Source organism: Tamandua tetradactyla, chromosome 6 (assembly GCF_023851605.1).
Source record: "Tamandua tetradactyla isolate mTamTet1 chromosome 6, mTamTet1.pri, whole genome shotgun sequence".
NCBI lineage: Eukaryota > Metazoa > Chordata > Mammalia > Pilosa > Myrmecophagidae > Tamandua > Tamandua tetradactyla.
In genome coordinates this window covers 3,648,973-3,674,306 of record NC_135332.1, presented here as the reverse complement: position 1 = coordinate 3,674,306, position 25,334 = coordinate 3,648,973, and the positions used below count along the sequence as shown (strand labels likewise).

Below are 25,334 nucleotides of genomic sequence, written 5' to 3'. Positions count from 1 at the left end.
TCAGGGAGGGCTTCCTGGAGGAAGTTATTCTTAGGCTAAGCTGAAAGTTAAGTAGGAGATAACCAGATGAAGGAAGGGGAGGTGGAGAAAGAGGAGAATTCCTGGCAGAGCAAACAGTATATGGCTGAGTCAGCAAAATATTTCTGTACAGGGCCAGATAATAAACCCTTGAGTTTTACAGGCCATACAGTCTTTGTTGCAACTAGTCAACGCTGCTGTTGTAACACAAAAGACAATATGTAAATGAATAGGCATAAATGTGTTCCAATAAAACTTTATTTTAAAAAATAGTCATTGATCTGGTGGACCATAGTTTGCTGATTCTTGGTATTTGAGGAGAACCAAGTTTGGGAGAAAGCATACTTGACTGACAGTCAATCCATATGGCTGATGTCCAGAGCATGAAGTGTAAGTAGGGAGTGATGCTTTTGGGGAGATAAGAACAAGGCTGCAGAGTGGACCGGAGGAGTCTGGAGGCAGAGACCTGAGAGGTATCTACTGCAGACATCCTGCTCTAGGGCAGAGGGAGAAAAGTGACGGAGAGAGATTCAGTGAGTGGTAGTGGAGAGGAAGAGGGAAAGAAAAGAGAAGTGAAGGACACTGGGGTAGGCAGATTCGGGGTGAGGGTTGGGGGTAGGTGATGGGATCTACTCCTTGGCAGACAGGCTTGGTTCAGTGCCTGCCACACGTACTTGGCTCTGTACATGCAGATATTTTTGTAAGAAAAGTGGCTGGCAGTTTCTCTGAGAGTACCATCTATAAATCCCGAGAAAGTCAGAGGTAAGCTGAACATGCAGAGCTAAATACTTTTGTAATGACAATCCTAGGGAATAATTACTATCGATAGGTTTCTCCAACCTACAGGGACTGCTGGCTCTGGTTACTCTGGTTCCCTTTAATTCACAAGTAATTTAACACACAAAGACCCAGTATCTGCTGGTAATATAGCCAACTTGGTCATGAAAGGCAGCTTCATCAAGGCAGTACATCTGGTCAACCAGATGGACTGGCACTTCAGGCATCACACATCCCAGTATGCAGGAATTAGCTGCCGGCCCTAGTGGGCCGGGGTGGGGGATGGGGTGGGTGGGTAGTGGGAGGTGATGTTCCTGCAGCTTTTCAGCTGCAGTCACCCCTGGAGTGTCATCTTGTGTAAAACGAGGGTGCACTGGAATGGGGCAGGTGAGGGCAGCAGGCTTTTTGAGCATTCCCTGACACAGGCTCTCTGGGGTGGTTTAGCTGTAAGCATTGTTCATCTATCAAGTCAGAGCAAAGGTAGCATCACAGAAACAATTTAGAGATCCTGGGGATGTGAATTTTTGGGCCTCTGGCATTTGTCATCAATCAGAAGTATGCTGCCTCAGAACAAATGTTGCTGGGGTTATTTGAGGAACAATGGCCCCGGCGACTCGGCGGGAAGCAGGAGCTGTGGGATGCCTCCTCGGTTCTGGCTGCAGTGTCAGGGGCCTCCATCATCTCGCCTGGAGGATGGCTCCTGATTCCTCTCTTGCCGCCTTCCAACCCGTTATCCACCAAGCTGCCTGAGTGGCCTTTTAAAAGTGTAAATCAGATCATGTTACTCTTCTCTTTAAAAGCCTTTAACAGCCTCCCATTGCATTAGGAGAAAATTTAAGCTCCTCACCATGGCCTACAAGCCTGCCCACTCTGGTCCAGTCCTCCTTCTCAGGGCTCTCTCCGCTATATCCCCCGGCTCAGCCACACTGGCTTTCTCTCAGTTCTTCCGGTACCCCAAGTTTCTTCCAACTCTAGAGTCTTAATTGTTCCCTTATTCTAGAAAGCTCTCTGCATCCCATCCCCCAGTAATGGCTGCCTCCTTCTCACATTTCAGATACGCACTTAGGAACCACCTCCTTAGTTGAGGGACCTTTCCTAATCACCCAGGGTAGGTTCAGTCTTTTACTCTGACATGGCTTTTTTTTTTTTTATCAGAAAACTTGACAAAATTTGTAATTTATACTTATGTGTGTGTTTGCTGGTTTATTGTCTCTCCCACTAGACCATAAGTTCCATGGAGGCAGGAACCATAATGAATTCACTTACCACCATTTTCCCAGAGCCTAGCACGGTGCCTGGCACATGTTTGCTCAGTACGTATTTGTGAAGTGAATGAATAAATAAGTAAATACAAAAGTTATATGGCTAATTCATCAATTGCTGGGTCCATTCATAAGTGTACATGCTTGTGTGTGTAAATGTATAATGTCTGTTTAGTTATGTATTGTTGGATTAGAAACTACTGGATTAGGTGGCTTGAGACAAATTATTATCTCTCATGGTTCTGCGTGTTGACCAGCTTCCAGCAGTTTTTCTTGGGCTCTCACAGGGGTTGTAGTCAAATGGCAGCTGGGTTTAGAGTCAGATGAAGTGCCAGCTGAAGCTGGCTTTCAACTGGAGTACATACACATGGACTCTCCATGTGGCTTGCACTTGGCAGAGCTTGGTGCTGAGTGGCTGGAATGTCCCAAAAGCAAGAGGGAATGTCCAAAAGACCCAAACCCAAGCTGCAAAGCTTCTTATGACCTAGCCTCAGAGGTCACACAGTGTCCTTTATGTTGTATTCTAATAATCAAAATAAGTCACAGGGCCAGCATCTTTGGAAACTAGCATCACAATCACTTATAGCATGATTATGAAGATGTTTCTATTCCCGGTTTACATTCCTTCGTTTATTCCTCTTCAGCTCTTGCCCAAACGTTCTGTAATTTGTGTCATTTGTTGCACCTATTGGTGAAGGTGGAACATCTCCAAATCCTCATAGGGCTGAAAATTATCATAAAAGTAAACTGGTCCACATTTTGGATGATGAGAGGAGCAGCAGTCTTCCTGTGCCACTTAGTGTAGTGAAACAGAGGCTGTGCTTCTGGCGAACACCGGGAATCTCAGCGCTCACTGTTCTTTCCTGAGAGTAGCACACTGACCCCAACCAGCACTGAAATCACTGGCTTTGAGAGCCAAGCCCCAGGAGAACTGAGTTTGGGATAGTTTCAAGGGTAGAAGATGCCAGCCCTGTCTCAGTTTTGCCTTGTAGCTAGTGTTTTAATCCAAATGTGAAAAGCTCTCATTCTCTACCTCTCTTGCACTCCCACAACCCCCCACCCCCACTTTCCAAATGTCCTTCCAGCTGCTATTTTTGATTCCAGCCTCAAGGCAAATGTTTCACTGTAGCAGAATTACTGTAAAATTCCTTCCTGTGCTCCCACAGATAATGGAACTATAACTCCATGGAGCCTAGGACAATTCCCTAGAGAACCCCAGAAACCTGCCACTTCAGAAATGGCCTAAAGGCAACCTCAAAGACAGATCTAAGGAAACAGAGCTCTCATGAAAGGTTATCATCAAAGGTATGGGTCAATCAATATGATTGTTTTTAACAGCAGGCTGAATCTAGGTACATTTCATTTCTTTTTGTGTATCAACGTTGAGCAACTCAGTCTCAAAGCACCAAAGGCAAACGAGGGGAAGAAAGCAGTATTATGAAGTTTGAGGATAGGCCCGTGGGTCCATAAACATACAAACCTGGAATAAAAAAAATCTTAAGTGGGCAGAGTATAAACAGGGAGAAAATTGTATCCAAAAACAACCCCTAAAACTGCAGAGGTAGCAGCATCCTTGACAAAACAATGAGTCATATATCTTTTTTTTTTTTTTTACCTCCTCTGATGGACAGAGAATACAAAAAAAGGACAAGTATGAATGCTGATGATGGGCATTTCCATTTCACTGTCATTCCAGCACATCTGGGGATGGTCTGTGTCAATTTTAAAAAGTAAATTTGAATTCTCATGAAAGGGAATTCTCAAAATAAACACTTCTGGGAACTTGTGTCTCGTCTTGAAGCAGTGCCCCTGATTTCCAATCTCTTTTGTGTCTCAGCTATTGAAATATACATTTCACTCCAAATTCATTAATTCAGTACTAAGACAAGTTCAGATAGTCACCTTTATTGGATCTATTTTAGGTTATAAAAACAGGTTATGTATTGCATAAGAGAAAAAAATAAAAATCCATTCTAAAAAGATGTCTTACCTGTTTAAGTAAACAAAGTGATTAAAAGAGGTAAGTCCTAACTTAATTTACTTGAGGATCTACTTATGAAAGTTGATGACATTCAAGTGTTTCCTGCAGCCCTCTCCAGAGGTAGAAGTGTGGAGGATGGTAGAGACATATAAGGGCAGGTGTATAGGTGTTAGGTAGATATGGCCACAATTCTGTACCCCTTCCAGTTCCCATGTGACTTTGAAGTTCCTTCCTGAAAGGAGAAGAGTTTGTTTCCCTATCCTCTGACTCTAAATGGGGCCCTTTAATTTATTTTGGCCAAAATGATATTTGCGTATATAATGCGAATAGAGGCTTGAAAAAGCAGTTGTTCCATTGTGCACTTCCACCTCAGCTATTGCCAGGGTAAGGATGTGCCCAGGCTGGTCCCAGCAGAGCAGGAGAGACACATGGAGCAAAATTTCCCTGCAAAGCTCAGCCTAGAAGACAGCCCTAGCCAACTGCGGTGCACAAGTGAGCCAGCCTAGATCAGCCAACCCCAGGCAATTCACAGATGCAAACTATAGTATAATAATAATAAGTGATTATTTTATTTTTTATTTATCTACTTATTTTTAATAGAGAAATTATAGATTTACGTAAAAATCATGCATAAAATACACAGGTGGTTCTTTTTAAAGTCACTGAATTTGGGGTTATTTGTTGTTCGATAAAAACAAACCAACAGAGGTATTATGGGATTCTGTTGGCTCCCAAGGTAGTTCCATAAACTCAAAGTTGTCCTAATGTCATAATAGGACATTATGTCATAGTAGTCCTAATGCATCATAGGCCCACCAGGCTATACAAAATCACATAATGTTTTCCTATTCTAAGGAAAGATCCTGAGACTTTATCTGAAAGTCCCCTATTTTAGTTTAGTTCCCTCTGGAAGCAGATTCTAAGATAAGGATTCAAGTTGAAGTAGTTTATTTAAATAGTGAAGGTTTGGGAGCAGGTGATAGAAGGAGAAGGCAGATAATAAAGGGTGTGCTACTAAACCAGCTAATACTATGGGCAACTGAGGTTTAATCGCATTGGGAAAGTCTGAGGGCCAGTGTAGAACATACCTTAGTGTATTTCCACCCAATGAATAGACAGAGCTGGGGTAGTTCTTCAGCTCTTGCCAATCATTGGTTAAAGGCTACCCTAGAAGATATAATCCTGGGCACCCCCAGTCTGCCTCACAAGCAGTCACCAAACAGCACCCTCAGGCGAGGAAGAGCAAGTGCTGGTCATCGGAAGTCCAGTAGTCCTGCACCAAAGTTGTAAGGCAAAGGGTCATTCTTACCTTGGAGAGCATGAAACATGGCAGGTTGGGCACTAGACAAGTGAAGTATATACAGGTCAGATCTTTAGAAAGGGGGTACTGAGTATGTTTAATCTTAGGAATGTGTTCCTCCTGGCCAAGCTTCTTTTCATACTTCTGTACATTTTTCTGTTGCTTCCCCAGTCCTTTCCCATATCATTTTCTAGGGTGTCTTCTCCACTGGAGTGAAGATGAGTGGCAACACCCATGTTTGATTCATGTTGCAGTTCCCCCAAGCCTGACAATTCAGGCCCATCTGGTTGGTGCTGCCAGGAGATTGATGCTCTCTATGACAGTGGAAATACTAATGATGGGCTCTGCTATTTTATGACATTCTTGAATGCAATGTCAGGTCTCTCTCTGAAAGGCACAACCATCCAGTGGGATAAGGGTTTAAAAGACTGTGTAGGGGGTGCAAGAGTAGTTCAGTGGTAGAATTCTCACCTGCCATGTGGGAAACCCGGGTTCAATTCCTGGTCCATACACTTCCCCAAAAAACAAAACAAACAAGCAAAATGAACAAACAAACAAACAAATTCAACAAATGGTGCTGCAATAATTGGATACTTGCATGGAAAAAAGAATAATGAAATGCGACCCTGCATACAACATGCAAAAAAAAAGACTGTATAGATTGATGGGTGCTCCTCAAACCTTTTCATCAAAGTTCCATTATCAGCAGAAGAAAGTAAACCATGTACCCCAACCCTGCTGATAGATCCAAGTGGGTTTATTTGAATATAAAATGATGTTTCAAATGATGTTTCAAATTACTTAACATTGATTGTCATTGACATGGTGTTTTTGTCTGCCCGATTGGAAATCACAATATTTTCATGGCATCATTGCCATGGGGCTATCAGCTATGATGGTTACAGATCCATGTTCTCAGGGCTGGGCCACTGACACATGGTACCCCACTGGCCAATATTTCAAACAGGGCCCAACTGCAGTTTCTTTTTAAAATTCGTTTATGGATATAAGGAGAACGTTCTTTTCCTTCTTTGGATGGCTAAGCAAGGAGAATGTGGATCTGGAATTTCCAGCAGTCAGCTTAACTGCAACTTGGGGAGAACCTGCACACAGCATTAAGTCAAGCAGAGAAGATGAAAAGACAGAGCTCTGAAAACATCATTGGAACTCCTGTATCAAACCATACCTGAAACTTCATGGGCTTCCCAATGAAGTGACCTCTCATAAACAAAACAAAACAAAAAACTGGGTATTTACTTAAGCTAGTGTCTTTCATTTGCAATTGAAAGATTCCAAAACTGGTTAGCAAAATTGACATTCCAGAAAAAGTGCCTTGTTTATCCTGTGGCTTCATATTCCCCCAGCACATTGCCATATATTCCCTAGGAATATGTGAGGCTGGTTTTAGAACCATGGCCTTACATTTTTATTTCAGGGATACTTGAAACTCTACTTCTTACTATCTTTCAAATCAGCATTGATTCTGAACACTTCTGCCCTAAATTTCCCTGGTCCCTTCCTCAACTTGAGCCTCCTGTGAAGAGCTTAATTAATATCTTTGCCATATCATACCCTCAATTACCACTGTTCCCTCTAGTACTTAAGGTTTGTTCTGATGTTTTCTTGGATCCACTGCTACCCACCATTACTTGGTGCAGAAATATCACTCTTTCCTGCCTCCTGCCTCTACCTTCCTAACTGATTTTGGACAATCTACCCTTTGAAAAATAAAATCCATAAACTGTTAGCCACCAAGGAGAGAAATTTGTGTTAGACTTTGGGGATCAGAATAGAGATGAATATGCCACTGCCAGAGCAGGCTGGGAAAATCCCCATGATGTCGAAGCAGTGAGATTGGTTATCAGGAACAGAAAGCGGGGGCAGGACCCCAATCCCAAAGCAACAACCACAGTACATTCCTCTTTTATTAAGAGCCTATTGTCTGTGTAGCACTATATTTAAGTCTGACAGGAGTACACAAAAGAAATTGCAGACAGGCCCTACTTTCCAGGCAATTATAATCTAGTTGAAGGATAGAGTAAAAATTCAGAGAATGATCATGTGGTAAAATATAACAGCGCGTGGCCGAGCAGCACAAAGAGTATTAGATGAGTAATAAGCAGATGTGGTACAGGGGAGCATCGGAGTGAGGTGAGTTGGTGAAAGAGGGACTCGTGGAGGAAATGGATCCTGAGCCAGGCCCTGAAGGAAGTAAATGACAAATGTAAACGGGGTGATGGCCAAGTTAGAAGAGCCTTGGCTGTGAGCAGGAGCCGTGTAACTTGAATGTGCTCTGACCTGTTTACCTGTGCAGACATGGGCCAAATAGCTCTGAAGCAATTTAGCTTGTATTTGTAAGTCTGCACAAAATCACTGTTTTGGTCAAAAGAATGCAGCACATTTGAAACTGGGTGCACCCTGAAGATGATGTCATGTGTGTAGATCAAAATCGGGCAAATGCCACCTACAAGGAAGACAACTTGTCTTCCAAGGAAAACACACTTTGCTTTTATTTAACTTTCAGCTTCCAAGGTTAATTTTTTAAAAAATTAAATGTATTGATGTTTGTTTTGGTTTGCTGAAGCTGCTAGAATGCAATATACCAAAAATGATTTGGCTTTTATAAGGGGGATTTATTAAGTTAAAGTTACAATTCTAAGGCTATGAAAATGTCCAAATTAAGGCACCACAAGAGGATACCTTCTTTCAAGAAAGGCTGATGGCTTCCAGGGATTCTCAGATGTGCATGGTGACATCTTCTCTTCAAACAGCTCTCTCAGCTCCTTCTGCATCTCCAGATGTCTGTGTCTTTCTGCTCTTTGTATGGCTCAGAGCTCTGATTCCATGAGCTCTTTTAAGATCCGCTTTGAATAGGCAGGACCACATCTCCAGGGGGATAATCTCATCAAAGAGTCCCGCCCATAACTGGATAAGTCACATCTTCATGGAAACAACCTATTCAAAAGATCCCACCCATAATACGTCTGCATCCACAAGATTGGATTAAAAGAGCATGGCTTTTCTGGGGTACCTAACAGTTTCAAACCAACACAATTTATTGAATTAAATTTGAATTGAGCAAGCAGAAGGCAACATTTTAAAGTCATAGTCTCTAGTCAACCAACAGTTAATTTTTTATCTAAACAATACACTGAAGAGATTTTCTAGGAAGGCATTCCTTCAACAAATATTATTGAGTGATAAAAGTGAATGACATTCACCAAACCTCTTTGAGCTTTCAGTTCCCTCACCTTAAATAAGGATTAAAAAAAATATCAATCTCATGAAATTGTTATGAGGATTAAATGAGTTAATATGTATAATTGCTTAGAACCATGGCTGGCCCATAGTAATCACTCAATAAATGTTAGCAAAGGTAAGATGATGAGGATGATGGTAATGAGGATGATGATGATGATGATATGACAATGATGATGCCACCATATGCAACTTACAGTCTAATGGGGATGGCAAACATACCAAGGTTAATTTTTTTAAGATTAAGATTTTAGTCTTGATTACAGCTTTTGGTAAATGAAGACCCTTTTAAAAGTCTGATTCCTTGGAGTGAAATGCAGAATTTATGGAAATACCAATTCTTGTTGATAAACTGATTGTGCTAATTGAAGCAGAACAACAACAACAAGCACTACTTTTTGCTGTAAGAACACAACACTAAAGAGAGACATAATAAATGAGTTTGTAGAATGTTCTTTCTTTGCAGCAGATAGCAACTAAAATGTATTCTTTAGCCATAACTAAAACACATGTTTAAGTTTCTTGCTTATTTTAGCAAGATAAAAACAGCCTGTAAGGAGACCACTTCTGCCAAGACTAGAAGCTTTGGCCTTATCGCCATTGTTAGAAGCAATCCAAAAAAATATTATTTAAGGTTAATTTTGCTGCCCTTTTGAGGAGGCTTTTGAAAACATAAAAGAAAAAAAAAAACTCAATTGGAAGAATGAGTTTCTTCTTTGCTGAAAATGAATTACATTGTCCCCCGTCTATGGATAAAACAGAGACTCGTACTCTCTGGGACTGCCAATCCCTTATTTGATAACCATTACAAAAATTTAACAATAAATGAAACTGACAGCCTACTTCACCAGATTGGGGACACATCTGAACTTCCACAGAAAGACGTGAGTTCATTTCCCTGAGGGGAGGCTCCAGCACGCCTAATGAAAACAACTATGAGCACATATTTATTTCCAAAGCATTTGTAGCCTGCGCTCTGCTTCCAGTCTTACCACAGAACCAAGATCAATTTTCACATCTTTGTTTGCTAAATGCATGGGATGTGAAATTACTCCCATTGACAATAAGCATTCTCGAGGGCTCTGGTAATTGCACAGCCCAGCACAGCAGAAAAGAGGCACTAACAAAAGCACACAGACAATTGGTTATCATCAATTTTCTCTGGTGCTGGCACATGTGAATATCTAGCGTAAAAAATGAGGTTTTGGGTAAAGCCTATGCTTTCTCCATTAGTAGCAAGTTCTACCAGCAGAATGCAGCTAGCACATGTTTTCTTCTCTGGCCATTTTTGGAAAGTTTGTGGTACCAAATCTAATTACAGCTAGAATTTGTGGAACCAAAGGCGTAACCTCCTGTCCAGTAATTTCTGCACATCACCTCCCCCCAGCTCACTCCACTCCTCCCATCTTTTGTTCTGCCCCATTTGTGAGATGAGTGCCAAATGACCTTTCACAATGAACCACAGTGGACAGCTTCATCTTCATTTCCATCTTTAAATTTAAAGGCTTAACCTCTGTGGGATGCTTAGATTAGAGACAGCTTCTGGCTCCTGCCTCCTTGTTGGTTTTGTCTTTAATGCAGTAGTCCATATAACACAGACAAAGAACAACAACAAAAGTAAGTTACGATCAAGGTGCATTAGGTCCCAACCAGAGCTCTTGACGGTGTGTCTGTGCATGTCTGTGTGTACAGAGCTCAGATTGTCTTATAGTTACCAAAAGCTGATCCGGCACTAATGAAGGATCATTCTCAGGAAGGTGCCCATAAGGTCAACTTCCTCACTGTTACAAGAATGATTTATTCCCTCTAAAAGATTCCATTTAATTCAACTCAAAGTAAATTCAATAAAAAGCACTTTATGTGCTTGTATAAATATAACTTAAGTAGAAAGTTGCTATTTCGACAGTTTGACAATAAAGATAGAAGCAACAGGAAAATAATTTTCATGACATATAGAAAATTAGATTAAGAATGTTACAAGATCACATTCACCATTTGGAAATTCTAGTTCAATTTGGCATCTAGATTGTCAATCTGTCAACAAAAAGCACATTTCTTTCATGGCTTTGTCAGTCCAAAGTTAAAAAAATAATAAAATATTCCAATACATGTTTGCTATCAAATAATTTCCTTTCTACAGCCCCAGAAAACCAGTTAGAAGGAAACCAACATTTACTGTGTCAGACATGATGTTATATACTTTATAAGCAGTATGTATTTCATGAATGTTATCTAATTTAATTTTCACAACCCTAAGGAATTGTTAAACCCCAGGTTGTCTAACTCCTAAACTTAAGTTCCTCCCTGTATATTCCATTCTGGCACACAGTTTACCAATTTTCAGTGAAAGAGAATACAATAAAATGCAATTAACAGGGAGGGCCATGGTGGCTCAGTGGCAGAATTCTCGCCTGCCATGCTGGAGACCCAGGCTGGATTCCCAGTGCCTGCCCATGCAAAAAATTTTTTAAAATTTTAGAAAATGCAATTAACAGTGAAATTGTAATGAAAATAATTTAACTTTTGTAATAAAAAAGCACTTTACCTTAAATTTTATTTTTCTGAACACCAATTGTCATGGCATAGTTTAATCTTACTTCTTTAAAAAAATAAAGACTTTAAAAATTAAAAATAAAATATAGCTTGAATCTATACTGATCCTATGTCATGTTCTAATGTCAAATTATTTACTTAACAATTTCCTTTTCTAAAAAATGAGAGGGCAGGAAAAAAATCACTTTTTGGTTGTGTGGTTTATTATTTATTTATTTATTATTTGCATAAATGCATGTGCTGGTTTGAAATGATGTATGTAGCCTAGAAAAGCCATGTTTTAATCCTAATCCCATTTTGTAAAGGCAGCAGCTTCTTCTAATCCCTATTCAGCACTGCATGTTTGAAACTGTAATTAGATCATCTCCTTGGAGATGAGATTTAATCAAGAGTGGTTGCTAAACAGGATTAGCTGGAGGTGTGTCTCCACCCATTTGGGTGGGTCTTGATTAGTTTCTGGAGTCCTATAAAAGAGGAAACATTTTGGAGAAAGAAAGAGATTCAGAGAGAGCAGAGCAGAACAATACAGCCACAAGAAGCAGAGTCCACCAGCCAGCGACCTTTGGAGATGAAGAAGGAAAATGTCTCCCGAGGAGCTTCATGAAACAGGAAGCCAGGAGAAAAAGCTCGCAGATTATGCTGTGTCTGCCATGTGCCATTCCAGATGATAGAGGAACCCTGACTGTGTTCACCATGTGTCCTTCCACTTGAGAGAGAAACCCTGAACTTCATCGACTTTCTTGAACCAAGGTATCTTTCCCTAGATGCCTTAGATTGGACATTTCTATAGACTTGTTTTAATTGGGACATTTTCTTGGCCTTAAAACTGTAAACTAGCAATCTATTAAGTTCCCCTTTTTAAACGTCATTCCATTTTTGGTATATTGCATTCTGGCAGCTAGCAAACTGGAGCAATGCATTTTAGACCTTCTCTGAACCTTTAGCCGTAAGTAATTAAAGCAAAACAAAATTATGGACCCTTATTCTCCCAAACAAACTTTCACTTTTTATTTAACCAAGAAATTAGATAATACTTGATATAAACAGTTCAAGAAGGGCTTACATAAATTTGTGTATTTCTGCTGCCTATTAGATTAAGAGGAATTAAGGAATTTGGGGCCATATTCTTGATTTCTGATATCAATAACATGGAACACCACTCCTTTTTCCCATAAAACATTACTTGGAGAGCATTAAATGAAAGATTGCATTTTTAATGCATTTCTCAAGTTCATTTCCATCACCTACCTTCAAAACCCATTTTCCATTTAGCTATTCAATCTGTTTACGTTATTGCCATTTTCTCAATCTCACAGGATAAAAATCTTGTATTAGTACTTCTCAAAATGGGTACTGTGAAATATTAAGGTCTTTGATATGCTAATATGGTTATGCTAACTGAAGAATCCTTTTAGGAAATGCTAGATTAAAGAGAATTAGACAGGAGGAGGAGGAGGATAAATAATAATGATAGAACTAATATTTAAAACTATAGTTCAAGAAAAAATTTCAGAAATAAAATAACTCTATAATTGAAAGGGCCCTCCATGTATCTGGAAAAGTTGTCCCCAAATGGTCCATTTCAAGATATATACCAGTAAGTCATTGGACTCTAAAAGATAAAGAAACTGGCTAGAAAGTTAAAAAAAAAAAAAAAGAAAGAAAGAAAGAAAGAATTACACAGTATCCAAATCTGGTAATGGCTGGGTAGCTCCTGTTGGATTGGCTTGTTCTGCAGACAGAAACAATAAACTCTCAAAAGAATATAAATGACAACTACATGAAGGCACTGGAGAATGGCTACAAGGCAAGCAGATACTGAAGTGGGAGCAGCACTATGAAGAAAGGAATGGCATTGGGTGAAACTCACATTTTTAAAGCTTTTAATCTGAGAGCAGACTGTAGGGTTTGCCAGGCAAGGCAGCTAAAACTCAAAAACTAAAATCACTAACATACAAAGAAATAGGAAAATGTCTCTCCCACTCAAGAGAAAAGACAATCAACAGAGACAAACCCTTAGCTGACCCAGATATTGGAATTAGCAGGCAAGAATTTTCAAGGAGCTATTAAAAGTATGCTCAAGGGGCGGGCCGCGGTGGCTCAGCGGGCAAAGTGCTTGCCTGCTATGCCGGAGGACCTCGGTTCGATTCCCGGCCCCAGCCCATGTAACAAAAACGGAGAAACAGAATACAATAAAACAAGAAAATGTTTAAAAATGTTTCCCTTTCTTCCTTCCTTCCTTCCTTCTATCCTTCCTTCCTTCTCTCTGTCTTTCCTTAAAAAAAAAAAAAAAAAAAAAAAAAAGTATGCTCAAGGATGGAAAGGAAAATACACTCACAATGAAAGAGGAGATATGAAATCTCAGCAGAAAAAATAGAAACTATAGAAAAATGGAAATTCTAAAACTGAAAAATATAGTATCTTAAAATTTTACAGATTTTTTTTGTTGCAGGGTCTTAAAATATGTTTGTGTGCACTATATTTAATCTCTAAGAGAGAAATAAACTATGAGTTGTTTTCCAAACTTATTTGATCACAGAAAATTTAAGAACATCTCTGTTTTAGTTTGCAAATGCTGCCATAATTCAATATACCAAAATGGATTGGCTTTTATAAAAGGGATTTATTAAATTACAAGTTTACAGTTCTAAGGCCTTAAAAATGTCCAAACTAAGGCATCCAGATAAAGATACCTTGACTCTGAAGAAAGGCTGATGTCTATCACATGGGAAGGCATGCAGCTGGCATCTGCTGGTCCTTGTTCCCTGTTCTATTGCTTCCAGCTTCTGATTCCAGTGGCTTCCTCTCTAAGTACCTATGGGCCCTCACTTAGTTGCTGTGAGGCAAAACTCTGGGTTTCATTTCTTAGCTTAGTATCTCCCGGGGCTGAGATTTCTTCTCTTCAAGTTCTGGCTATTTCTGTGATTTCTTGCTTAGTACCCAGGCTTTATCTGTCTCATTCTCCAAATGTCTGCATCTGAGCTCTGTGTCGGCTCTTTTAAGGACTCCAGTAAATTAATCAAGACCCATCCTGAATGGGCGGAGTTACATTTCCATCTAATCAAAAGGTCACACCCACAACTTGGTGTGTCACATCTCCAAGGAAACAACCTAATCAAGATCCAATATTGGATCAGGATTAAAAGAATATGTCTGCCTTTCAAGGGTGAAAATCTCTCTAACAACATGGGGTATGACTCCTGGGGATGAGTTTGGCCCTGGCACCACAGGATTGACAGCACCTTCCTGGCTAAAAGGGGGAAAAGAAGTGTAATAAAATAAGGCATCAGTAGCCAAGAGAGATCACATGGGGTCAAGAGGCTATTCTGGAAGCTGCTGTTATGCAAGGTTCAGTTAGATAGTGCTAATTGCCATGGTTTGCTACACCCCAATCAACGTCACTCCCATTGACTCTTAAGAACACCTAGGGCTCAAACTGAGACTCTATATAAAAGTTTCTTGCACTTGGTCTGACTTCGTGGAGCATACAATTCCCAGAGGGTTTTTAGGTCACATAAATCCTGAAACCCAGAGGGAGCAGCCTCTCCAGGATTTTCAATTAATTTCATCCCCCTGTCCATTAGTGTGGACACCCCTTCTCAACATGAAAAAGTCAGAATGGACATTGCCCAAGGATCCCTACATATTAGAAGAAGGAGGTGGTATAACAGAGAAGTGGAATTTAACAAACGGGTATGACTGCTGAGTCACCATATCAATATTTCTTCTAGCCTCCAGTGTTTTTGAGCAACTAGAAGGAAAAATCTGAGATGGTAGAATGGTAGCACATGACAGACTCTGGAATCTGTTCTGTAAGTACTTGTTGAAGTGTGCTTTGAAAATTATTGCTTATTTTTTTCTTTGCTTTATATATATGTTGTATTTTATGATTAAAAAAAGTTTAAAAAAAAGAAATAATATAGCTGCCCCCAAAAGACTGGATTAGGATTAGAAGGACATGGCTTTTCTGGGGTACACAACAGTTTCAAATCAACATAATCTCTAAGGAACAGAGTTTGAGAAATGCTACTTTACAGATTCAAGTTAAGGTATCTGCAGTTAGGCTGTCATTATTCTGTAGAGCAGAGATAATTCTGAATTATGAGGCAGAGAACAAATATATACTAATTACTTGCATTATTCATGAAATAGGAGGCACTATTTCATAAAATAAATTTTATTATTCTTGATTTAATATAAGGCATTGTATTAATAAGAAACTAAATCGAAGGAAAGTTAAATAACTTATTTAATCAAAGCCACTCAAGTAGTAAATTCAGATCAGGATTAAAATTCAGTTCTGCCAGACTTCAAAACTCACGGTCTTTATTCTATTGCCTTGTTACTCAAGGCGTGGTGTGTGGACCAGCAGCATCAACATTATCTGGGAGCTTTTTAGAAATGCAGAACCTTAGACCTGGTCCAGATATCCTAAATTAGAATCTGTACTTTAGCACGATGCTCAGGTAATTTGTATGCACATTAGAATTTGAGAAGCACTGGTCTTCAAAGTATAATCTCTATACCAGCAGCAGCAGTGGCGTCAAGTGGGGACTTGTAAAAAGGCAAATTGTTGGGCCCAAGCCAGAACTGCTGAATCAGAAATTTTAGTTTAACAAACTCTCCAGGTGATTCTGATACACACATGAATATGAGAATAGCTCGTCTATTACATGCTGCCTCACATTAAATTACTGAAAATACATGCACCTGGCTCGAAGAGGCGCCCATGAAAGACAAAAGTGAGTGAAATATTAACTATGACCTGATAGGATAGAATATCAAGTAATAACCTTTGTGAAGAAAAGCATACAATTTTACTGAGAGACATTAAAAGATAATGTCTAAATATGGTGAAATATGTTTACAATTTATGTTAAATATGTTACAAATTAACATATCCATTCAATGTAATGCAAACTACTATTCTAATGGGCGGGGCTTGATAAAGAAATTCAAAGTTCATATAAGAGAATAAACAAGCAAAAATGACCAATAAACTTTTGGAAAAATAAAAGAAGATAAATGAGGGAGGTTAAAAGGTTAATTCTAGCAGAGATAAAACATACTATAAAAAGCTATAATAAACAAAACACAAGAATCTATAACTAGGTTAGTAGAACAGATTAATGGTCCCTAATGTAGTGACTTTCAAAAAGAGGGGCTTTTTCAAACAATACAAGCCATCTCTTGGAAATTCCTGTATGTCTCCCTTTGACAACAAACCCTCCAGTTGTAAATCACAGCATGTTGTGAGTTTGAATTTTGTGGAGATTTTTAAAATACTAAAAACCATCTTCCCAGAATATGTAATGATTTAGTATATGATTAAATGTGTTCCTCAAATGAATGGGGAAAGTATAGAATATTCAATAATTTATACTGAAGTATGTGGTTAGCTGTTTGGGGAAAATGTTGTTAATTTACGTTAGCAAAGCACAAACAAAATTAAAAAAGCAATAATAAATTACACAAAAAAGTCTGTGACTTTTATGGAGTATAGGTTAACATCCTTAGTATTTGAAGCATTCTTACAAGTCAATGACAAAATTACTATGTCTTGAAAAGTTGGTCCATAGGACATTAACAGACAAATCAGAGAGAATACAAGTGTCAATAATCATGTTAAAATATTAACTTCATTAATAATTGATTAATGCAAATTAAAACATTTAAAAATTTGGTTAAGCTTAAATTTGTTTATTTAAATTTGGTTAAGATTTTAACAGGCCATACATGCATACCAGTATGCTTTTATGTGGAATGGTAAAGAGGTAGAACTTTTCTAGAAAGCTAGTTGACAATAACTTCATTCAGTAATCCCACCCACATGAATTAAATTCAGAAAAATAATCAGCGTTAATCATATAAAAACAAAATATTGGAAATATTACAAGTGAACAAAAATAGAAAAATAATTAAATAATGGTACATTCATAGATATAATATCATGCAGCTGTTAAATTAATACTTTTGAAGAAACTTTAATTTTAACATAAAAATATCTTAATACAATGTTAATTTTAAAAAGCAAGATACAAAAATTATATACAATAGAATTTCAATTTTGCACAAAGTGAAGATACACTAAAATATTAACAATGATTTTCTCTGTACCCTGGAATTAGGGTAATCTAAACTTTTTTCTTTGTAATTTTCTGAATATTCTAAAATAAGCATATATTACTTTTATAATGAGGATATTACTGAAATAGTATAGAGAGGGATCGTGAAAACTCCTTTCTTTCTATCACTACTAGGTCCACAAAAATAGACTATTTCGGGCAGTGTGATGGTGGCTCAGTCGCGGAGTTCTCACCTGCCATGCCAGAGACCTGGGTTTGATTCCCGGTGCCTGCCCATGCAAAAAAAAAAAGGGCTATTTCTCATAAAAATTGATCAGTCAGAAGGCATTCAGTGGGCCAAAGCTGAGTTAGATCTTCCTAGGGCCCAAATAAAGAAACATAGGCCACATTCTCTGGCACATTCTCTATTTATAAATGAATAGTTTATAAATGCAGATAAAAAATTACTTTTGGGTCTCTATTATACACATATTGTGATGTACACATACATGTATATGTCTGTTTGTATATATGATTGAACTAAATAAACAAAAAATGGGTTTGTCATTGATATTTTGATGCACTACCCTTGCTTCTATTATGGTCAATCTCAGAATGTTGGTCTTAGTCTTTGCTCCCCCTTTACTTTTTCCTCCTCCTTTTTCCTGTTGTTTGACGTTCTTTTCACTGCTTTCCCTAAATGTATAACTCACCATGCCCTCTACTAGATTTCTGTTTATACAAAACAACCTGAGCCAGCAATTATCAAATTAGTTTTTAGTACTTGTTTTGACATTTCCTTTTGTCAAGAACTGTGAAGGGGTCTGAGATTTTCCTCCATGTGCAAGTTGACAAGTGAGCCCGTCAGGTTCACGGATGTTGGCAGAAGGTTTGAGAGTACGGGGTCAGAGACAAAGGACTTCGATACTCATGGATGTCAAGCAGCATGAGCTTCATGATTGTGTTAGCGCACCTTGTCCCCCCTAAGTCTTATGGGGGTGACACCGAGGTTGTCCAGGTGTAAATCTGTGTTAAAGCTGAGGAATCCTGAGTTTAGGGGACCTGAATCTTTTATAATGGGGTACAAGCAAGCCTGCTTAAACTTTGCCCTGGAGGGAAACATTATAATTATTATACTGATAAAAAAAACACAACTGCCCTTTGCTACAGAGGAAATTCTCCTTATCTTCCAAGAGTCTTCACTATACAAATATTCTTGAAATGATAGTCTAGGAAAAAAGCTATCAATGCCTCTCCTCACAAAACCGACAGACATGTGGGAAGCCCATGGAGAACAAAGTTTCCAACACTTTTTTTGGTAATTTTATTTTAAAACAATTTCAAACTTACAAAAAGTTATAAGAATATTGCAAGAAACTGCCTTAGACCCCTTTATTTGCCAACTAAATTTTGGCCATTTGCTTTATCATTCTCTCTCTCTCTCTCTCTCTCTCTCTATATATATATATATATATATATATATGTATTTTGTTGTTGTTGTTTTTTCTGGGCTATTTGAGAATATACTGGAAAATTTATGTCCTTTTACTTCTAAATCATTTAGTTTGCATTTCCTAACAATAAGAACATTCTCTTACATAAGCTCATTATAATGATCAAAATCAGGGAATTTAACATTGATATAATACTATTATCTAAGCCATAATCCATATACAAATTTCATCATTTGTTTTAATAGTCTAATTTAGAGCTATTTTTAACCTGATTCAGGATCCAGTCCAGTATTACTTATTGCATTAGTTATGATGTCTCTTACTCTCTTTAAATCTGAAAAAAATTCCTTAGTCATTCTTTCTTTTTCTTGACCTTGTCATTTTTATACAGTTCAGACTAGTTTTTTAAAAAGATGTTGTTCAGATTTATCCAGCATTTCCTCATGATTAGATTCAAGTTATTCATTTTTGGCAGGGAATGCTGTGCTCTTGTCAGTACGTCATATTGTGAGGCACATTGTGTACGTTTTCCCCCAATATTGGTGATGTTAAATTTGATCACTTGGTGTCTTCATTTTGCAGGTTGCTAAGACAAATACCAGACAATGGGTTGGTTTATAATGGAAATTTATTATCTTGTGGTTCTGGAAGCTGAAAGGCTTTCTTTCTCTTGGGGTCAGTAGCATTCTGTATTGGCTTGCCACAATCCTTCGGGTCTCTTGGCTTTCCCATCACATGTGATGTCTTCTCCTTTCTTTTCCAGGTTCCCACTGACTATCTACTTCAAGCTCCTCTGAGTAGTTCTCTCTCTCTCTGTCTGAATTTCTTCTGCTTATAAAGTTTCCCAGTAATCTGGGTTAAGACCCAACCTCATTCAGTTGAGCCACACTTTAATTTTTTAAATTATGGATGAATTTTGCCAGGTAAAACTGCCATTTGCTGGGCAAAATAAGCCTGGCCTGAAAGAGTACTGTTTCAGTTCCCAGGCTGTCAAATCAAATGCCATACAATGAGTTCACTTAAACAAAGGGTAGGGGCAGCTTGGTTTAGGATTTTGAGGCTAAGAGAAGTCCAAAATCCAGGCAGTCCTTTCTCCCTTGAAGACTGTGGTGCTCTGGAGTTGGCTGCTGGCCCTCCTTGGGTCCTTGGCTTTTCTGTCGCATGGCAGTGACATGGTAGCGCACATGGTAGCATCTTCTCCTTTCTCTTCCAGTTTCCATTGACTTCCAGTTTCTGACTTCTCCTGGTGGCTTTTCCTTTCTTGTGTAAATTCCTTTGTTTATAAGAACTTCAGCCATATTGATTAAACTCCATCCTTATTTAGTCTGGGAACACTTCAACGGTCCTATTTTCAAATGGGTTCACACCAATGGGACCAGGAGCTGGCATCTGAACACTCCTTTTGTGGGGGAACACGATTCAATCCCCAATACTGTGGTTTTAATTTAATTTAAATTCCCTGATGACTAATGATGTTCAGCCCTGTTTCATATGCTTATTGACCATCTGGGTATCTTCTTTTGGGAAATGAGGTCAGACCTGTACAAACCTTTATTTTTAAGAGATTTATTAGGATACAATTCATATATCATACAATTCACATGTAAAATGTATGATCAATGTCTTTTAGTATATTCACAGTTCTGTATCCATCACCACAATAAATTTTAGAACATGCTCGTTAGACCCTAAAGAAACACTGTATCCCTTAGCAATCACCTCCAATCTCTCCCTCCCCCCACCTAGCCCTAGGGAATCACTAATCTACTTTCTGTCTCTATAGATTTGCCTATTCTGGTCATTTTTTTTTTTCTCAGCTCATTCTGGGGTTTTTCTCAGTCCCTTGATCTGGTCATTTTTTAATAGAATCATACAATGTGTGTCCCTTTGCAATTTGCATCTTTCAATCAGCATAATGTTTTCAAGGGTCATGCATGCTGTCATATGTATCAGTACTTCATTTCTTTTCATTGCTGGATAATATTCCATTGCACAGATATATCACTTTTTATTTAACCATTCATCAGTTGATGGACATTTGGGTTGTTACCACTTCTTGCTGCTATGAATATTCATGTGCAAGTCTTTGTACGGACATAGCTTTTCATTTCTCTTGGGAATATACATAGGAGTAGAATTGCTGGGTCATATGGTAAATCTATACTTACATTTGGAGGAACTGCCAGAATGTTTTCTAAAGTGGATATATCATTCATCATTCCCACCAGCAGTGTATGAGGGTTCCCATTTCTCCACATCCTTGCCAACATTTGTTATTATGTGTCTTTTTTATTACAGCCATCTTAGTGGGTATGAAGTGGTATCTCCTTATGATTTGATTTGTATTTTCATGATAGATGTCTATTAAAATCTTTTGCCCATTTTTTTTATTGGATTGCTTGTCCTGATTAATGAGTTATAGGAGTTTTGTTTTTTAAAAATATATTCTGGGGGGTACAAGGGTAGATCAGTGGTAGAATTCTTGCCTGCCATGAGGGATACCTGGGTTTGATACCCAGTCCATGCACTTCTCAAACAAACAAGCAAAACAAAAAAAACAAACAAACAAACAAAAATTCAACAAAAGGTACTGCAATAAGGGGACACACATATGGAGCAAGAATGAAATGTGACTCTGCCATACAGCATACAAAATATATATATACATATATATATCTGATAAAGGACTTGTATCCAGAATATATATATAAAATATAATGTAAATATAAATATAAATATATTCTGGATACAAGCCCTTTATCAGATATATATATTATAAATATTTTCTCTCAGTCTGTGGTTTGCCCAATTATTTTCTTACTGGTGTCTTTTGATCAGCAGAGTTTAAAATTTGGGTGAAGTCCAATTTATCAATTTTTCTCTTTTATAGATGTCTATTTCTATGTCCTGCCATAGAAACTTTGCCTACCTCCAGGTTATAAATTTAGTTTCCTATGCTTTCTTCTAGAAGCTTTATCTTTTTAGTTTTTACTTTAGTCTCTGATCTATCTTGAATTAATTTTTGCATATGAGGTAGGTTTATTTTATTCCATATGAATATTTAGTTGTTCTAGCACCATTTATTGAAAGCTTTCCTTTCCCCATTGAATTTCTTTGGTATATTTGTCAAAAATTAATTGACCATGTAAATGGGTCTACTTCTGTACTCTCTATTCTCAACATGTAATTTTTTGTATTTAATTTTTTACTACACTCCTCATTAGGGGATCTAAATAAATGCTATTCAAAATTAAGTGGCCCATCAGCTTTGGGAAAAAGTATAATCAAGCACAATTTCTGTGACCTTGCAAGTACAGTATTGATAAATATTTATCAACTGCTGATTGATATCACATTTCCATACGAAGAACAGAATTATCTTGTAAAAGAGATTTTATCATTATAATTTCATAATGATCAAATACCATTGTCACTCTTTAAAGTAGTATTTCCTTTTTTTGTTAATTTTTAATAATTACAAAGTCAAATAACTGACATTAACAAAATCAATACAGGACATTCAAACTAATAAATTGATTTACTTGGATTCTAAATAGGTGATATTATTTTAGTTAGAAATTCTTTTCTGGGATGTTTAAAAGGCAAGTTTAAATAGAGAAAAGCAAAAACAAAAACAAAGACACAAACGAAAGAGAGGCTCTTCATAGCTGTGCTCTGAGACTGGATAAACGGCACCTGTGAGGGTTGTCAGCCATACATCCGTGTGTGTGTGAAATTCTCCACATAAGAGAATGGGGTAATGTTACTCAGTGGTAACACTCAATTAGTGTTTTTGAAAAATAGCAGGTATACTCACTAAGATGTTAAAGGAATGGTGTCTTTAAATATAAAAACATAAGCACAAACAGGGTCTGGGCAGAAGCCCCAGTTTAGGAATGAGGTAGAGCGGGGTTTGAATCCTGGCTCCTCTTCTAGCCAATGATAATTCATTTGAGCTTTGGTTTCCTCGCTTGTAAAGTGGTAGTGATTATACCTAAGAAGCAGGGTTGTTGTGAGGATTAAATGATATTAAATGTTGGTGAATCAAGGTTAGGAATTGGGCTTCCTCTTATACCACAGCCAGGGCCTTCTATCTTCTTTCTTGCCTTCACCCACCATCGGGGGATAATGTGGCCTCAGAGAGCATGACTTTTAGGGCCCACTGGGCTCCAGGTAGGAATCCTGGCTTTGCTACTTAAAAGCTTGTGATCTCAGGCAAGTTATTTATAGTCACTGAACCCCAGAGATAAAAATACATACAGCATTAGGTTAATGTATGGATTAAATCTATGGTTTATATTTAGCTCCTACCACAGCAGCTGGGTGATAGGACATATTTAATACAAACTGTTTGCCTTAACATTTGCTTCTTAAATACAAATGACCTCGCGTGCCACGGGTAAGTAGGGTAACTAGTATAACACGGTAGCCGGGTTAGTTCCTGCACAATTGTTGTCCACAAATTCATGTTTGGAAGCCACCAGGGACGAGGTTTCTCACAGTTACTGCCTCTATAATAAGAGGAAACATAGCTCTTTATGAAGACCTTAAGGAAAAAGCTGAGAATATACAGTGCTGCCTTCTTTAGCTGCAGGTAGTGACGGATTCAGTGACTTAAGAACTCCCATGCTGTCCTCATGCCAAGATTTCTTGAGAAACTGAGCGGGCAGATGAAGGAATTATCAGGGCATTTCCTTTTGTACAAGAAGGGTGGACTAATGAAATTAAGTGTTTAATAATTAAGGTTTACTGATGACAAAGTCAAATAACTTACATTAAGTATTTAATTGTGATGAAACTGGTCCCTATTAGAAGTGAATGTCCTTCAGGACACACACCTCCAGATAGGCAGCAGGAGCCCAGGGTTTAAGTCTGGGAGCTGGGTGCCTCCCTAGAGATTTTACTGGCACTAATATTTTATTACTTGTGACATTGTTTTTGCTAGTGCTCTGGATACAAAACTGCATAGGTTTTGAGTAGTCTTGCCCCAACCCCATTTTTTCCCAGCCAGCTCTGTTATTTTTACTGCACTATTTTGCAGATCACCAGGCTTTCCAGGAACATAGAGGCAGTGGATTAAAGAGGCGTCTGCACATAATGCCCTCTCACTCTAAGGTTTCTTACATGCTCACTGTGAAAAATGCAAGCAATAAGAAAAGTATAATAATGAAACAATGGCTCACATTTAGTGTATATTCTTTCTGCACATTAACTCATTTATTTCTCACAACAGCTCTCTAAAGTAGGTTCTGCTGTTATACCCTTTTATAAAGGACGAAACTGAACTACTGGTAGATTAAAGTAACATGCTCAGCGTCACACAGCTAGAAAGTGGTAGGGCGAAAATTAAAACCCATGCTTTTCCTATGCATTTAAACACCCACATGGACACCCAAATCATATTGCTGGTTTTTAACATAAATGGGATTTATTCTTACATAATATCTTTAATTTACAGGCATTGCCTTTTTAGAAAGCCTAAGTAAACCAAAAGCTGCTAATAATTCACAGCTATTTAAATTTCAGTTTCATTCCCAAAAATCAGGCTCATCAATTATTTGCATTTGGTAACATGTTAATTATGCGAATAATTAAAGTTGGGAGTAGACATGACCATGAAAGTATCATGAAGAGTTTTGCTAATTGCTTTTTTCTGTTATAGACAGTCGCCCATCTGTGTATTAACAGGTCCCATCTTCAGCTGAATCCTCATACCTTTCCCTTCATGGAAAAGCCCAAATCAGGGACAACAAATAGACTTACACCCTCACGAAAACCTTGGCCCCTCGGTTATGGCTGTTGGGAGCACTGTGCTGGGAAGCGCTGTGATTGGAGAGTCCGTTTGCCCCTGGTGAGACTGTATGGTCGGCAGCAGGCCAGCCAGATATTTCCATCTCTAGCCTGAGTGTTAAGATCATTACCTCGATCGCAGAGGTCACAGCTACATGTTTTCTGTTCCCTCTAACAGTCCTGCAAATATACTGCCTTCTGTGGGAGGTGAGGAGGGAAAGGGAGTCAGGTGTGTGTCCTGTCCTCCTAATCAGAAAGGCATAAGTAGCTATAATACAAATTTGAAAGTGCTAAGTGCCTGAAGAGAGTAATAGATAGCATGATATAAGGCATCAGAGGAGAGAAAGGATTATTTATAGTGGCAGGAAGAAAGGAGCAGAGATGGATCAGGTGACTCTTTTGAGGTGGGCCTTGAAGGAGAGAGAGGAATGGGGGTGGGTCTGAGTGAGGAGGGCTCAGCATTTTTTTCCATTTTTGGGCAGAAGATGAATCACCTGCTCTAACAAGAAAGAAAGAAATGCAAAATAAGAGCATGTACAAAGGAGGAGTTTGTGGCTGGAATATAGGAAAATAAAAGAAGGTAAAGTTGAGAAATTGGTTGTGAAGGGACTGGAAACAGATTAAAAACATTCTAGAACAATGTTTTTCAAGATATGTTCATGGGATGATCATAGTTGTTCCATAACAAAAGGGTTCTGTTGTCAACTACATTTGAGAAATACTGACTTTAAACAATTTAACAGATTTCCATTTCATGGGATTTTTCAGAGCTTTTAAAATGCTGATGTGTACTATGAATCTCTAAGAGAGACCTGTGGTCTGCAAAAACCCCAATTTTGTGACATAGACATTTTTTTCTTGGAGCACTTCATGAGA

The 25,334-nt window shown here is 38.3% G+C and overlaps 1 long non-coding RNA gene across 1 annotated transcript; it reads left to right on the top strand.

The window, feature by feature from the left end:
* Positions 1 to 22: 22 nt before the first annotated feature.
* On the top strand, positions 23 to 25,057 carry LOC143685776 (uncharacterized). The gene is made up of 4 exons (XR_013176726.1): positions 23 to 408; positions 3,224 to 3,362; positions 24,331 to 24,519; positions 24,941 to 25,057. It is a non-coding gene; the product is annotated as an uncharacterized LOC143685776 (long non-coding RNA).
* The last annotated feature ends 277 nt before the right edge of the window (positions 25,058 to 25,334 follow it).